Below are 14,887 nucleotides of genomic sequence, written 5' to 3'. Positions count from 1 at the left end.
AGCACCACAAGTGCGGCGGTAGTCTCCCAGTTCCTAAAGAAATATATTTTCACTCGATTTGGCACTCCCCGTGCCATCATAAATGATGAAGAGTCCCACTTTGTCAACCATAATATCAAGAAGCTGTTGCGCAAATACAACTATCTCCACAAAGTGGCCACCGCATACCATCCGCAGACAAATGGTCAGGCTAAAGTGTCCAATCGAGAAATTGAGTTGATACTTAAGAAGGTAGTAAGGCCTTCACGAATGGATTGGGCAAAAAAGCTTGACGATGCATTATAGGCATACTGAACTGCATTTAAAACACCAATAGGTATGTCCCCATATACGTTGGTATTTGGTAAGGCTTATCACTTACCTTTGGAGCTGGAATATAAGGCACTATAGGCGGTAAAGAAGCTAAACTTTGATTTGAAGAAAGCAGAAGAAGCATGAAAAATCAACTGGTCAAGCTAGAAGAATGGAGGATTAACGCATATGAAAACGCGAAGATTTACAAAGAGCGCACCAAGCGCTGGCACGACATACGCATATGCGGTAAAAACCTCCAAGTCGGGCAAAAGGTCTTACTCTTCAACTCACATCTACGGCTCTTTCCGGGAAAATTAAAATCACGCTGGTCTGGATCCTTCATCATTAAAGAAATATTCCAACATGGTGTAGTGGAGCTGATCACTGAGGATGGAAGCCGTACATTTAAGGTTAATGGACAACGAGTTAAGGCATATTGCGGAGGTGATTTCCAGCCAGAAAATGCCTTCGTAAAGCTAAAAAACCCAGAATACCCTTTGTTTTGTTCTTGAACTCTCATTCCTTCGTCACTTTAACCATCATTTATCTATTTGCATTTTATTCATTACTACTGTTATTCTCTAAAAAAAAATGTTGTTTTGTTTAAAATCATTTTTCCCTCTCACTGTTTGTTTACAATGATTAAGGCACAGGATTGCGAAGATGTTACATGAAGTAACAAATTATCTCACTCCATCACCGCAATCCAAAGAAGAAAGATCGCTGCAAAGATGGATGCGTCAATTAACAATGCGGGCGACAACACAAATTTGGGGATGTATTCTTCCTTATCTCTATTTCAAATTTTGCACTATCACATCGCATGTTAGTTTTAAAAGTCTTATCATCACATCCTCTTTTATTACGGCAATCGTTTGACATGGATAACTTTATTAGGTTACAATATGCTCTCTCTTTGCCAATTATGATTTCAATGATAAAAAACATACTTCTATTTCTTTCATATATACTAAAGTCAACTTAACTTTAAGATAGTCACCTCATGAAATATTTCTAGAAGTTAGGGGTTTGCTAGTTTTCTTTCAAACTCTCTTTACAAAGCTTTCCAAGAACATCGCATGACTTATTCCAATCTTTTGGCAATAAGGACATTGCCGCATTTTAAATTTGGGGGTGTGGTATTTTATTTTCAACCTTGCTATTTTGGAAAAAAAAAAGAGAGAGAAAAATTTTGAGAATAACAACTCCACTGTCAACGCAATGGGAAACCCATGTTGATAAGAGTTAAGTTGTGAAAGGCACTTACCCATAGTTGGATGTCTGCACGACACACGTAGGGGCAAACCAAAACGAAAGTAGGTCACCAAGATCAACGCATAAATAAATGATCGCAACTCCACTGCCAAGTTGACATGAGTTTAGTCTAAGGAAAAGTGTATTGCTCGTAGTTGGATGTCCGCATGCACACGTGGGGGCAAGCCAAAATGAAGGCAAGGCACTTGGATCAGCACAAGGTCAGAAAAAAATAATAATGTCAAGAAACATGCAAGGATAAAATCATTTGACACCCCGGTGGAAAATTTTCTTTTTGAAATAAATCATGCGATGTTCCGGAATTTAGTAAAGTCCTTTTGAAGGGTAAGCTTGCAGTCCCTAGGTCTTAGAAATATTTTAAGAAGAGACTTGAATAAGACTTAAGAAAATTTTGGTATATAGGATTTGAACGAAGTATTCTTGAGAAATCTAGGAAAAGAACATTGTGGTTGACTTGCTAAAGGAATCTTTAGCTTATGCTTGAGGACAAGCATTATTTAAATTTGGGGGTGTGATAACGGGCATAAATGCACGTTATCATAGTGTTGAGTTCTTAAACAATGTTGGCTTGCGTTGATAAAATATGTTAAATTGCGTCCATTAGGCATCAATTTCATAATATTGCGGTCGCATGCGTTTATCGCATTAGAACAGTTGATTTTTGTATTTTTATGCAGAATATGCGTTGACGTAGGCGAAAATTATGATCATAAGGAAATCATCGGTCGAGTGCAACTTCACCGCAAGGCTTTGCAATGATTGTGCTCGCAAATATTCGCCCGAGAAGAATCGCCACAACTTGGTCAGCGCATCTGGGTGAAAGGCTAATTAATCGCGATGGGACAGAAAGCTGATGATAGTCGAATCTGAATTAAATTGACAACTGCTAACGATACAAGTACATGCAGCTTTTCAGTGACAAATATTCAGCGCATCAATCAAGAATTAAAGTCGTCCCATCTGTACAATCATGAGAGAGAAGCCGCCGTTCACCTTGGATGTTTTATAAATATCAGAGGCATCCTTCAGAAAAGGGGTTCACCATTCCACTAGTTCAGAAGTCTGTTCATAGTTTAGCCTCATTCTTAGATTTTCTTTCGTTTTAAGGTGGACGCGAAAAGGAGGTTGTGCCGACAGATCGTTCCAGTAAGCTTGGGAGAGCGCCGGAAGCTTCAAGGACAGAAAGAGAGTCGATGCCTAGTGGGAACATCTTAGGAATCGAATAGAGATTACAATGTAAAAGCCTCGGTCAGCAAGGAATTGCTATCGAGCTCTCTACCTTTAACTTCCATTGTTATTTTGTACTCCACTCATTTATCGAAATGGAATCTACTTCTCTATATTTGTTCACTCTCTGTTATTTACGCATGAGTAGCTAAATCAGTTGAACGTGTTGAGAAGAATTTAGCTAGCACAACTAGGGAGTCTTCATTCTATGCGATTATCTTGTATTATGTATGCTTCATTCATTCATTAGAGATACTCGGGAGGGTAGTCTAAGGACAGGATCTAAGCTTGGGAAGGTCAGGTTAGAATCTAGGCTTAGGAGAGTCAAATTAGAATGCATAACCAAGAGATAATAGTTTAGGAATAAGCACTATTTATTATCAACGCATCGCATGCATCCTAGAGATAGGATATGACTGTATGCAGTCACCTTGCTTTTATGCATTTTGCATCATCGCATAGGACAAGAGTAGAGAGTTAGGGATAAGCTCTATGGATACTTTTATATTCAACACATGCGTCCTAGACTTAGGAGCATCACATTTGCATTGGAAAATGACTTGCTATGCATGGTTGTAGCATGATTGCATAGTCTGATGCATTCCCAAGTAACGCTAGCTAAAGATCTTCTCAACCCGTTCATCGCATACTCAGTGTATTTATCACACAACTGACTTTTCTCAAATTTGCCGCATTTGTTTATTTTCTCATTAACGCAATCAACAACAAACCAACAATTTATTTATTTGGTTACCGCAAAGTTTTCATAAAAATTACCAACGCAAACTGTTTTCACAAGTCCCTGAGTTCGACCCTGGACTTACCAGGAAACTCAGTGGAATTTACACTTGGATTCCACTGAGGAAACTTGAGTGCTCAATGCAATTTCATCAACGCATATCATTCACATTTCCACTTCATAAAATCAAGCATCATGTAGCACTGGAGACTATCATCTAGCACGATCGCTTAACGCGTAGGACCATCATATAGCATCTGATCGTGTAGGACCATCGTATAGCATCTGACCAAGCTACACGATCATGTAGTGTCTTCAGTGCCGGACAATGCTACACGATCGCTTAACGCCATCGTTTAGCGCCTCTTCTTGATCGTTTAGCGCGTGCATAAAGGTAGACGATCGTGTAGTGATATCGCATAACACCTATTCACATCGTTTAATTATCGCATAAAGCTACACGATCGTGTAGTGCCATCGTATAGTACTTCAATGCATCATTTAGATCCCACGCAAAGCTTCACGATCGTGTAGCGCTATCGCATAGCGCCTCTACACATCGTTTAGCTCCCGTAGGTACACGATCGTCTAACGCACGACACATCAACGCCCAGCACCTATAGCTACACGATCGTCTAGCTCATCTTCACATCGTTTGGTGTCCATAGCTAGACGATCGTCTAGCATTTTAACCTTAACGATGATATTTAAGCAGAGGCTGAAAAACTGGATTCTGCAACTCGACCTTCTTCACTTGTTTCTTCAATTACATCTTAATTTCAACTCTAATGACTCCAAATAAATTACAGAATCTTGAGAACACACATAAACTCATCAAACAAGAGCCAATTACAAATTTAATCAAGAAATCAAAGAGAAAATAAATGTCAAAACTCAGAAAACTATGTCAGTGCATCAAGTTCATATAACTCATGAAAAATACCCACCACACTCATATGCTCTTCACTTATTTCTCCAATTACATCTTAATTTCAACTCTAATGACTCCAAATAAATTATAGACTCTTGAGAACACATATAAGCTCATCAAACAAGAGCCAATTACAAATCTAATCAAGAAATCAAAGAGAAAATAAATGCCAAAACTCATAAAACCATGTCAGTGCATCAAATTCATATAACTCATGAAAAACACCCACCACACCAAAATTAAATCAAATTGAATGCTTAAATGATACTCTGATACCAATTGATGGATTGTATCAACAAGCATTGGAAGAAACGTGGATCAATAAGCACTCTAATTCATTAATTTTGGCAGAAGCTAAAGCATGCTCTTACAGAAACAAGTGGGTTTCAAGTCATACAGAAACAAGTGGGTTTCAAGTCATACCTCAATAGCAAATTTGTCCAAATCTTGTTGTAGACCATCTCAAGATCTTCCTCACTCTCATCTTGAAGCTCTAGATTGAGTTGTGAGACTCAAAATAAGCTTGAATGAAGGAAACTTGGAGAAGAACTCACAGCAGCAACCCACTTGAAGAACACCTTCTTCACCACGAATTTTTCAGCAAAAATTCTATCGATTGCATGCCTCAATTCCATTCCAATCTTCTCAATATATTGCAGACTATCATGCAAAGAAGATAGTTGCATGAGATGTAGCTCATGCTTGGAGTAGTTGAAGCCTAAAGTTGGTGGATTTTGTGTGAGCCTATGAAGATGTAATGGAAAAAACCGAAAATCCATTTTTGTGTTTTTCCAACTTTTTCAATTTTTCTAATTGATTTCAAAAAACAAATTGTTTTCTAAAATTGAAAATTATTATTAATTTTACAAAATTAATTTCATAAATTAATTTTTCTAATAAAATTAATAAATAATTATTTAAATAATTTAAATAATTCTAATTAATTTAATATCAAATATTAAATTAATTTTATACAAATCCACCTTTATATATTTAAATCATATTATTAATTTTTCAATTTCGTTTAATTCTTAAAATTAAACATGTAATTATATCTCATATAATTACTAACTTCTTTAATTCTAATTTGAACATTTCAAATTAACTTATCACGCTACTCTATAGCTAATCTATTTACGAGCTAGTAGAGGGACCTTGTAGACCTACAGATCATGGGCTCCAACGATCTGAGATTAATTGGCTAAACTCATTATACCAAAAATTAACCCCCATACGTTAACTAATGGGTCACTCCACTAAAGCCCATAGTTGAACTCCCCTGACTGTAGATATATTATGTCCACTCGATATAACCATGATTAGTAAGTTAACCCTTCACAGTTTGTTCGTAATAATGGTTGGGTCAAATGTTTGTTTTACCCCCGAGATTACCTCTTGTTAAGTCCTACTGATCCTCTAATGAACAATTGATTTGTGATCCAATCAACAAACTGAGTCCCTCTTGAACCAATGAGAGGATGGGGCCCCTTGTTCAAGACCTAGAATCAGCACTTATGGGAACAACCTCTCACTATCCTTAACAATGGGTAGGAGTGTATTCCTTCTTGCACCCTATGTCCCCAGCTATCTATCCGGTCTTACCTCTGAAATGGGGGTTTATTGAGCCGACGTTGTTGAGTCAACCCTCACCTATGCAAATCTAAGGATAATCCCGAATAAACAGGAGTTCATAGTTAGCTCAGGATTAAGGTCAAGTTACCTAGGTCATCGCTTTGAAATAGTCAGTCTTAAATATTAAACAACATTATAAAGTAAGAGTGACTGATTTCGTGGTCCGATCTTGTACAAACCCTTTTGCACAGGACGTCTCCACTTCTCATGACAAAACATGTATGAATTAGGATCACTTCGTTTGTAGCACTTTACAACTCTTTGTAACAACTACAGAGTAGGTCGCATCCAATAGTGTTACTAGAATAAGGCACCTAATCTTATTCATATACTATATATCATTTTGACTATTTACTCGAACCTGATCCATTTTTATGTCTCCACATAAAGTTCAAGTACTAATGTTAGTCAAGGGTCTTTTAGGTTTATTTGGATTTCTCATAAGCAATACATATATTCCATAACAACTTATTGAATTTTCAAAATAAGTTTTATTGTTTACAAACCACGAGCTTTAGAACATAAAATTCAACAAAAAGTACCTACAAAATAAAAATTGGTTACAAGCTCAGTCATGGAGTTCGCTCTCTTTAAGACGTTTCGCGGCTCTTCCCCTTGTGCAAACAGTTCAACTATGCCATGGCGTCTCTAGGATAAAACAACCAGAAAAATAAATCTGATTAGATCAGAGTTACACCGAAACCGATCGAAAAGCACACACTTCAAAAAGTTGGAATTGCTCAGTAAACGTAAAATCAGAGAAAATAGTGGAGGAAAATCTTTCGCCGGTAAGCAGAGAGGAGAGGAGAAGAATGTTGTTATATCTAGGATGAGAAAAATAAAAATTTATTATTATTATTTTAATAAAAATAATTTCATACGTACTCAGGATAAAACAATATAGAAAAATAAATCTGACGTGATCCACTGCACTGGAACCGATCGAAAAAATCATAGAAGGAAATCTCCACATACATGCTCGCCTCACCTCGCCACAATGGATGGACAACAGCGCTGGTGCGCCCGTGTCGGGTGTTCACCAAACCCACCTTTGTCTATCTCCTCGCCCCCTCTAAAACATGAGTACCTCTTGGGGCCCAAACCTATAACTAAAAGTAGGGGTTTATAAAAAAGACTCCAAGTTACAAAACTAGCAATGTGGGATTCTCAAACAACTTGGTTTTTCATTTATTTAAAGTTTTTTCACCAATAATCCCCCACTTGAAAAACTTTTAGGAGTACAAGAAAACGTTTTTTTTTTTAATCAAGCAATATCAGTCTGTACAATATTGTGCATAAGCAAATGTGTCTTACGACTTGAACCTTTACATAGTGTAGATGATTCAAAATATACTAGAGTAACTTTTGGTTTTGAACTCTATCTCTAACAACATCTCACACACAACATCATTAGGGTGTAGTTCAAAAGCCCGTGCTTTAAGCCCTAACATGTGTATCTTGGTTTAGTGAACGCTCTAGAGAGTTTGCCTAAGACTCCATAGAAAACAGCCCCCATTTGCACATTCACATAGGTGAGTCTATCAAAAGTACTCCTGCAGCTAGGTACCCCACTTGACATTAATTATTACCCATTGAACTTGTTTCTTGGGATCTCCAGTCTACAAGTTGGGTTTCCCTCACAGTGATTCATCTTTCTAAAGCTATAAGTCCCATCCTTTCTGAAGTTTTGAAAACCTTCTCTCTGGCCAGTCCTTTCGTCAAATGATCTATCAAGTTTTCGCCAGTTCGTATGTAATCCACTCTAACTACACCAGTAGTGGGGAATTCTCTAATGGTATTGTGCTTATGACGTATTTGTCTTTTCTTTTCGTTATAATAACGGTTCTGAACTTTTGTGATTGCTACAATACTAACGCAATAGATGATTATGGTTGGTACCGGTTTTTTCCATAAGGGAATCTCTGATAGCAGACTTCTAAGCCAGCCTACTTCTTCACTAGTTGTTGCTAGTGCTATCATTTCTGACTCCATCGTAGATTGGGCTAAGATAGTCTGTTTCTTGAACTTCCAAAAGGCAACTCTGCCTGCTGTATTGAAAATATAGCCACTTGTAGTCTTTGAATCGTCTGAGAGAGAGTTTCAGTCAGCATTGATGAATCCTTCCAGGACAGTGGGAAACTTATGATAATGTAATCCTAGATTTTGGGTTTTTTCAAATACCCCATAACCCTTTTTATAACATTCCAATGCTTTATATTAGGTCTACTTTTAAACCTACAAAGTAATCCTACAACATAAGCTATATCCGGCCTAGTGCAGTCAACAACGTATCTAAGACTGCCTATGATGCTCACATACTCAGGTTGATTAACATTGTCACTAGTGATCTTGAACAACTTAACACTAGGGTCATAAAAAGTACATGTTGGTTTACATTCAAAGTAATTATATTTCATTAGAACCTTCTCTATATAATGAGATTGATTTAAAGAAATTTCCTTTTCAGACCTAGCTACTTTTATGTCTAAGATTACATAAAAGTTTGCACTCAACAAGGATTTAACATCATTTATAACGTATAGGTTTGATCCAAAAATTAACAAATCATACACATACAAACATATGATAGTGCAAAGATTGTTTTCAAATTTGTAGTAGATGCATTTGTCACTTCATTAGAACCTAAGTCTTTCACATCAAAGTTTGCACTCAACAAGGATTTAACATCATTTATAACGTATAGGTTTGATCCAAAAATTAACAAATCATACACATACAAACATATGATAGTGCAAAGATTGTTTTCAAATTTGTAGTAGATGCATTTGTCACTTCCATTGATTTTGAAACCTTTAGACAGGATTAGGTTATCAAATTTTTCATGTCATTGCTTAGGAGCTTGTTTCAAGCCATAGAAAGGTTTATCTAACTTGCAAACCTTGGTCTCTTAACCATGGACTACGAAGCCTTCAGGTTGTTCCATGTAAATCTCTTCTTCAAGTTCATCGATCAGGAATGCAGCCTTTACATCCATCTAATGAATTAAAAATTTGTTTAGGGCAGCAAGAGAAAACAACACACGGATTAAGGTGATCCTAGTCACAAGGGGGAAGGTGTCAAAGAAATCTATATTCTCTCTTTGTCTGAAACCCTTAGCTACAAGTCTGGCTTTAACTTGTCAACTGTTTCATCAGGTTTGAGTTTCTTCCTTAGGATCCATTTACAACCTATTGCTTTGCAACCAGGGGGCAAGTCTACCAAATGCCAAGTCCTATTTAACACAAGAGGGTCCATTTCATCATTTATATCTTATTTCCATAAGTTGGCATCTACAGAGGATAGGGATTCTTTTAGGTCTTTAGGATCTTCTTCTATGTTATAGGTATGAAAGTCATTCCCAAAATCCTTAACAATTCTAGTTCTTTTACTTCTCCTAAGCTTTGGGTCAGCTTCTTCATTAAAAGTTGGGCTTTTAATAGGTGGTAGATTACAAGAACTCGAGCCCCACTATTCCTAAATTTAAAAGGAAATCTATCCTCAAAGAAGTCAATATCATTTGACTCAATAGTTTACTAGGTCATAGAACCTTTAGGCTTTACTATGCACGACATAACCTATAAAAACACACTCATAGTTTCTACTAGCAAGTTTTCTTCTTTTAGGGTCTGGTATTCTTACAAAGGTTGGACATCTCCAAGTCGGGGAGGGGGGAGGGGGGAGGGGCATCCCCAATCCCGTGGGGGAAATTCACTCCCATCCCCGTTGGAGAAACAGGGGCCTCGCAGGGATTCCCCTATTAATTCCCCACGGGGATTCAATCCCAAAATTCTAACATTAATTTTAAATTAAATTTGAACAAACACAAAGACTTCAAGCATTCAACCATATTCAACCCCAAAATTCAAGAATTAGAATTATTGAGATATTTTTCAAACATATTCAAACCCAAAATTCAAAGCATTTAAACATACATAAAGACTCAAAGCATTTAAATATATATTCTTTACGTGAAATTATTAAAAGTATTAACTAATTTTGATAAAAATTAACTTCGAGTGATTAAATTTACAATGAAAAAAAAAATCAAACAAGAGAACGAAAGGAAATTTTTATCGTGCGCAAACCTCAGCTTGAACGGAAACAGATCTCGGACGGCAGCGGCTTGAACGAACAATATTGAACGCAACAGGAAGTACTTGAATGCAGTATTCTTCAGAGCTCGATCAGAATGGCAGTTGGCAGGACTTCGGCAGCAGGCTTGAAGTTGAATGGCAGTTGGCAGTAGGCTTGAACGCAGAATGGCAACACGCAGTCACAATAGTCTTTTTCACTCTTCAGAGTGGCAGCATATAGGGTTGAACGCAGAGGCAGAAGGCTTGAAGTTGAACGGCACTAGCAGCAGGCTTGAATTGTATGACTGTGGTGTGATTTTTCAGTTTAGGGTTTTTTTAATCTTTAGGTTTGGACTTGGCTTGTTGGGCTTAGAGTTAGAGTTTGAATATTTAACTTTAGACTCCAATACTATATTATAAATAAATATATATATTATATTATATATTATAAATATATATTTAAAAAAGTATAAATATATCAAACCAAGTTTGGGGATTAATTAGGGTCGAAGTCTGGGCGGGGATATCGTCCTCGTCCCCGAACGGGGCCCCAAAATTTTTTTCCAATTTGATCCCACCCCACAGTCAAACCGAGGAATCCCCAACCCGAATGGGTCATAGCCCCGTGGGGACCCGCCCCTGCAGGTTTTTTTGCCAACCCTACCTCCAAGTTCTAAGGTATGACAAGTTAGGTTTCTTATTCTTAAGAATTTCGTAAGGTGAAGTTGTGTTCTTAGATTTTGGTATTCTATTTAGAACACAACACACAGTAAGGATAATTTCACCTTACCAATAAAACGCAACTCTTGAATTAAGCAAAATAACAACTACTAATTCAGATAGAGTTCTATTTTTTCTTTCTGCTTTTTCGTTCATTTCAGGAAAATAGGGTACAGTCTTTTCATGTATTATTCCATGTGAATTATAGAATTTGTTAAAACTATTTGAGTCGTACTCGGTTCCCCTATCACTACGAAGTCTCTTAATCTTTCGGTTAAATTGGTTTTCTACTTCAGTTATAAAAAGTTTAAAGGCATCAGAAGTATCACTTTTATTTTTCAGCAAATATATGAACGTGAAATTTGAACAGTCATTAATAGTGATAATGTATCTTTTACTATTCCTAGTCAAGACACCATCAAATTCACATAAGTCAGAATGAATTAAATCTAGAGGCTCAAATTCCCTAAGTACATATTTATGGGAAGTCTTAGTTATTTCAGCCTGACTACAATATTCGCATTTATCAAATTCATTCATAAATAACTTAGGAATCATTTCTAACCTAATCATGTTACTAATTAATCTTTTATTAACATGACAAAGTCTAGCATGCCAAACACTAAATGAACACAACATATAAATAGAAGATTTCATTTTATTTAAGTCTAGGTTAATTTGAACATGCTCCTAGTTACATAACTCTTCCCTACAAATACATTATTCTTAGTGGGGGTATATAAATATGTCCCTATTGTCTGAGTAAAGACGGTCTTGTTGAGAAGATAGCCTGAGACCAAATTCTTTCTTATCTCCGAAGTATGCAGGACATCTTTCAAAGTGAGAGTCTTCCTAGAGGTAAACTTCAGATCCACCTCACCGATTTCAGCAACCTTTGTTGAGCAGTGATCCCCCGACAGTATGTTTTTATCCTTAGCTTCGGTATAAGATTTAAAGAGACTTAGGTCATGACAGACATGGCGCATAGCGCCAGTGTCTATCCACCACCCATTAGAGTCACCAATCACATTTACTTTTGTAATCATGGCTACTAAGGGCTCCTTTGTCAGGTTCGCCTGCTCAGCAGGACGTTGTCTGTTCCTACAGTTCCTGACAATATGCCTAAGTTTATTATAGTTGAAGCAAAGGAACTGTACTGTTTCTCTGGAGGGGGGTTCTGTTTCTTCTAGTTGTTATGGTTGTTCTGGATCCATGATTTTAATCTTTCCTCTTGGTTCCTTTTTGCTTTTGGTCAAGTTTCACAATAACTGAGGTGGGCTTTCTCAATACAATGTTTACCTCCTCCTTCTGGTCCTGCTTTCGAGTTTTCTCCTCAATCCTCAAGCAGGTGGTCAGACTCTCTAAGGAGAACTCCTTAGTCTTATGCCTTAAGGTATTCTTAAAGTCCTTCCACAATGGAGACAATTTGTCAATAATGACAACAATTTAAAATTGCTCATTCAGAGACATACCTTCGCTTATATTTTCATAGATTATCTTCTGCAATTCATGGGATTGGACCTCCACAAACACTTCATCCGTCATTTGGAACTTCAAGTAACGACTGACGACATACTTTTTCGAGCCGGCCTCCTCGGAATCATATTTTTTTCTGCAGGGTATCTCATACTTCTTTTGTTGTCTTCATTATACTGTAATAATCATACAAATCGTCAGCAAACCGTTTAAAATAAAATTTTTGGATAGAAAATCTTTTTCTTCCCAATCAATTGCATCTCTGATCTGTTGTTCAATCGAATCTTCCATTGGAACAGTTGACTTCTCTGTGGTGCAAACATCAACAACCTTCCGATGGTGAGGAAAAATAGCACCTTCTACTTCCAGCATTTGAAGTTCGGTCCTTCAAATCGAAACGGACGGTTAAGGTCGGAGGACATAATGTCATTCCGAGAAAGGGCCACCACAACAGCGACAAATGGACAACCATCTTAAAATTGTTGGAACAACTACCTCCATTGAATAGAAAACAGTTCTGAACAAACAGTGTCTGACGTCAAAAAATAACTTGCAAAACAAAAACTTATTGTTGGTTGAGTCAGGGAGCTCGCTCTCTTTAAGACGTTTCGCGACTCTGCCCTTTGTGCAAACAGTTCAACTATGGCCACGTGTCCCCAGGATAAAACAGCCCAGAAAATTAAATCTGATTCGATCAAAGCTACACCAAAACTGATGGAAAACTCACACGCTTCAAAAAATTGGAATGGCTCGAGAAACGTAAAATTAGAGGAAAAAGGGCAGCAAAAGAAAACAACACATGAATTAAGGTGATCCTAGTCACAGGGGAGATTGTGTAAAAAAAAATTATGTTTTCTCTTTGTCTGAAACCCTTAGCTACAAGTTTGACTTTGAACTTGTCAACTATTCCATTAGGTTTGAGTTTCTTCCTTAGGACTACTTTGCAACCAGGGGGTAAGTCTACCAAATGCCAAGTCCTATTTAACTCAAGAGGGTCCATTTCATCATTTATAGCTTCTTGCCATAAGTTGGCATCTATAGAGGACATGACTTCTTTTAGGTCTTTAGGATCTTCTTCTATATTATAGGTCTAGAAGTCATTCCCAAATCCCTTGACAGTTCTAGTTCTTTTACTTCTCTTAAGCTTTGGGTTAGCTTCTTCGTTAGAAGTTAGGCTTCTAATAGGTGGTAGACTACTAGAACTCGAGCCCCACTATTTCTAGATTTAAAAGGAAATTTATCCTCAAAGAAGTCAACATCATTTAACTCAATAGTCACTTAGTTTACTAGATCATAGAACATTTAGGATTTACTATGTACGCCATAACCTATAAAGACACACTCATAAGCTCTACTAGCAAGTTTTCTTCTTTCAAGGTCTGGTATTCCTACAAAGGTTGAATACCTCCAAGTTCTACAGTATGACAAGTTAGGTTTCTTATTCTTAAGAATTTCGTAAGTTGAAGTTGTGTTTTTAGATTTTGGTATTCTATTTAGGACATGACACAGGGTAAGATAATTTCACCCCACCAATAAGATGCAACTCTTGAATTAAGCAAAATAACAACTACTAATTCAGATATAGTTCTATTTTTTCTTTCTGCTTTTCCGTTCATTTCAGGAGAATAGGGTGCAGTCTTTTCATGTATTATTCAATGCAATTATAGAATTCGTTGAAACTATATGAGTCGTACTCAGTTCCCCTATCACTATGAAATCTCTTAACATTTCAGTTAAATTGGTTTTCTACTTCAATCATAAAAAGTTTAAAGACATCAAAAACATCACTCTTATTTTTCAGCAAATATATGAACGTGAAATTTGAACAGTCATCAATAGTGATAAAGTATCTTTTACTATTCCTAGTTAAGACACCGTTGAATTCACATAAGCCAGAATGAATTAAATCTAGATGCTCAGATTCTCTAAGTACGGATTTATGTGAAGTCTTAGCTATTTTAGCCTGACTACAATATTCGCATTTATCAAATTCATTCATAAATAACTTAGGAATCATTTTCAACCTAATCATGTTACTAATTAATCTTTTATTAACATGACAAAATCTACCACGCCAAACATTGAATGAACACGGCATATAAACGGAAGATTTCATTTTATTTAAGTCTAGGTTTAATTTAAACATGCCTTCAGCTACATAACCCTTCCCTACAAATACAGTATTCTTAGTGGAGGTATATAAATATGCCTCTATTGTCTGAGTGAAGCCGACTTTGTTGAGGAAATAGCTCGAGGCCAAATTCTTTCTTATCTCCAAAGTGTGCAGGACATCCTTCAAAGTGAGAGTCTTCCCGACAGTAAACTTCAGCTCCACCTCACCGATTCCAATAACTTTCATTGAGCAGTGATCCTCCGACAGTATATTTTTATCCTTAGTGTCAGTATAAGATTTAAAAAGACTTAGGTCATGACAGACATGGCGCATAACACCAGTATCTATCCACCACCCATCAGAGCCACCGATCACATTTACTTTTGTGATCATGGCTACTAAGGGCT

This window comes from Benincasa hispida, chromosome 3 (genome assembly GCF_027475165.1).
Source record: "Benincasa hispida cultivar pf3 chromosome 3, pf3_genome.v1.1, whole genome shotgun sequence".
In the NCBI taxonomy this organism is placed as follows: Eukaryota; Viridiplantae; Streptophyta; class Magnoliopsida; order Cucurbitales; family Cucurbitaceae; genus Benincasa; species Benincasa hispida.
This window is presented reverse-complemented; position numbering follows the sequence as displayed.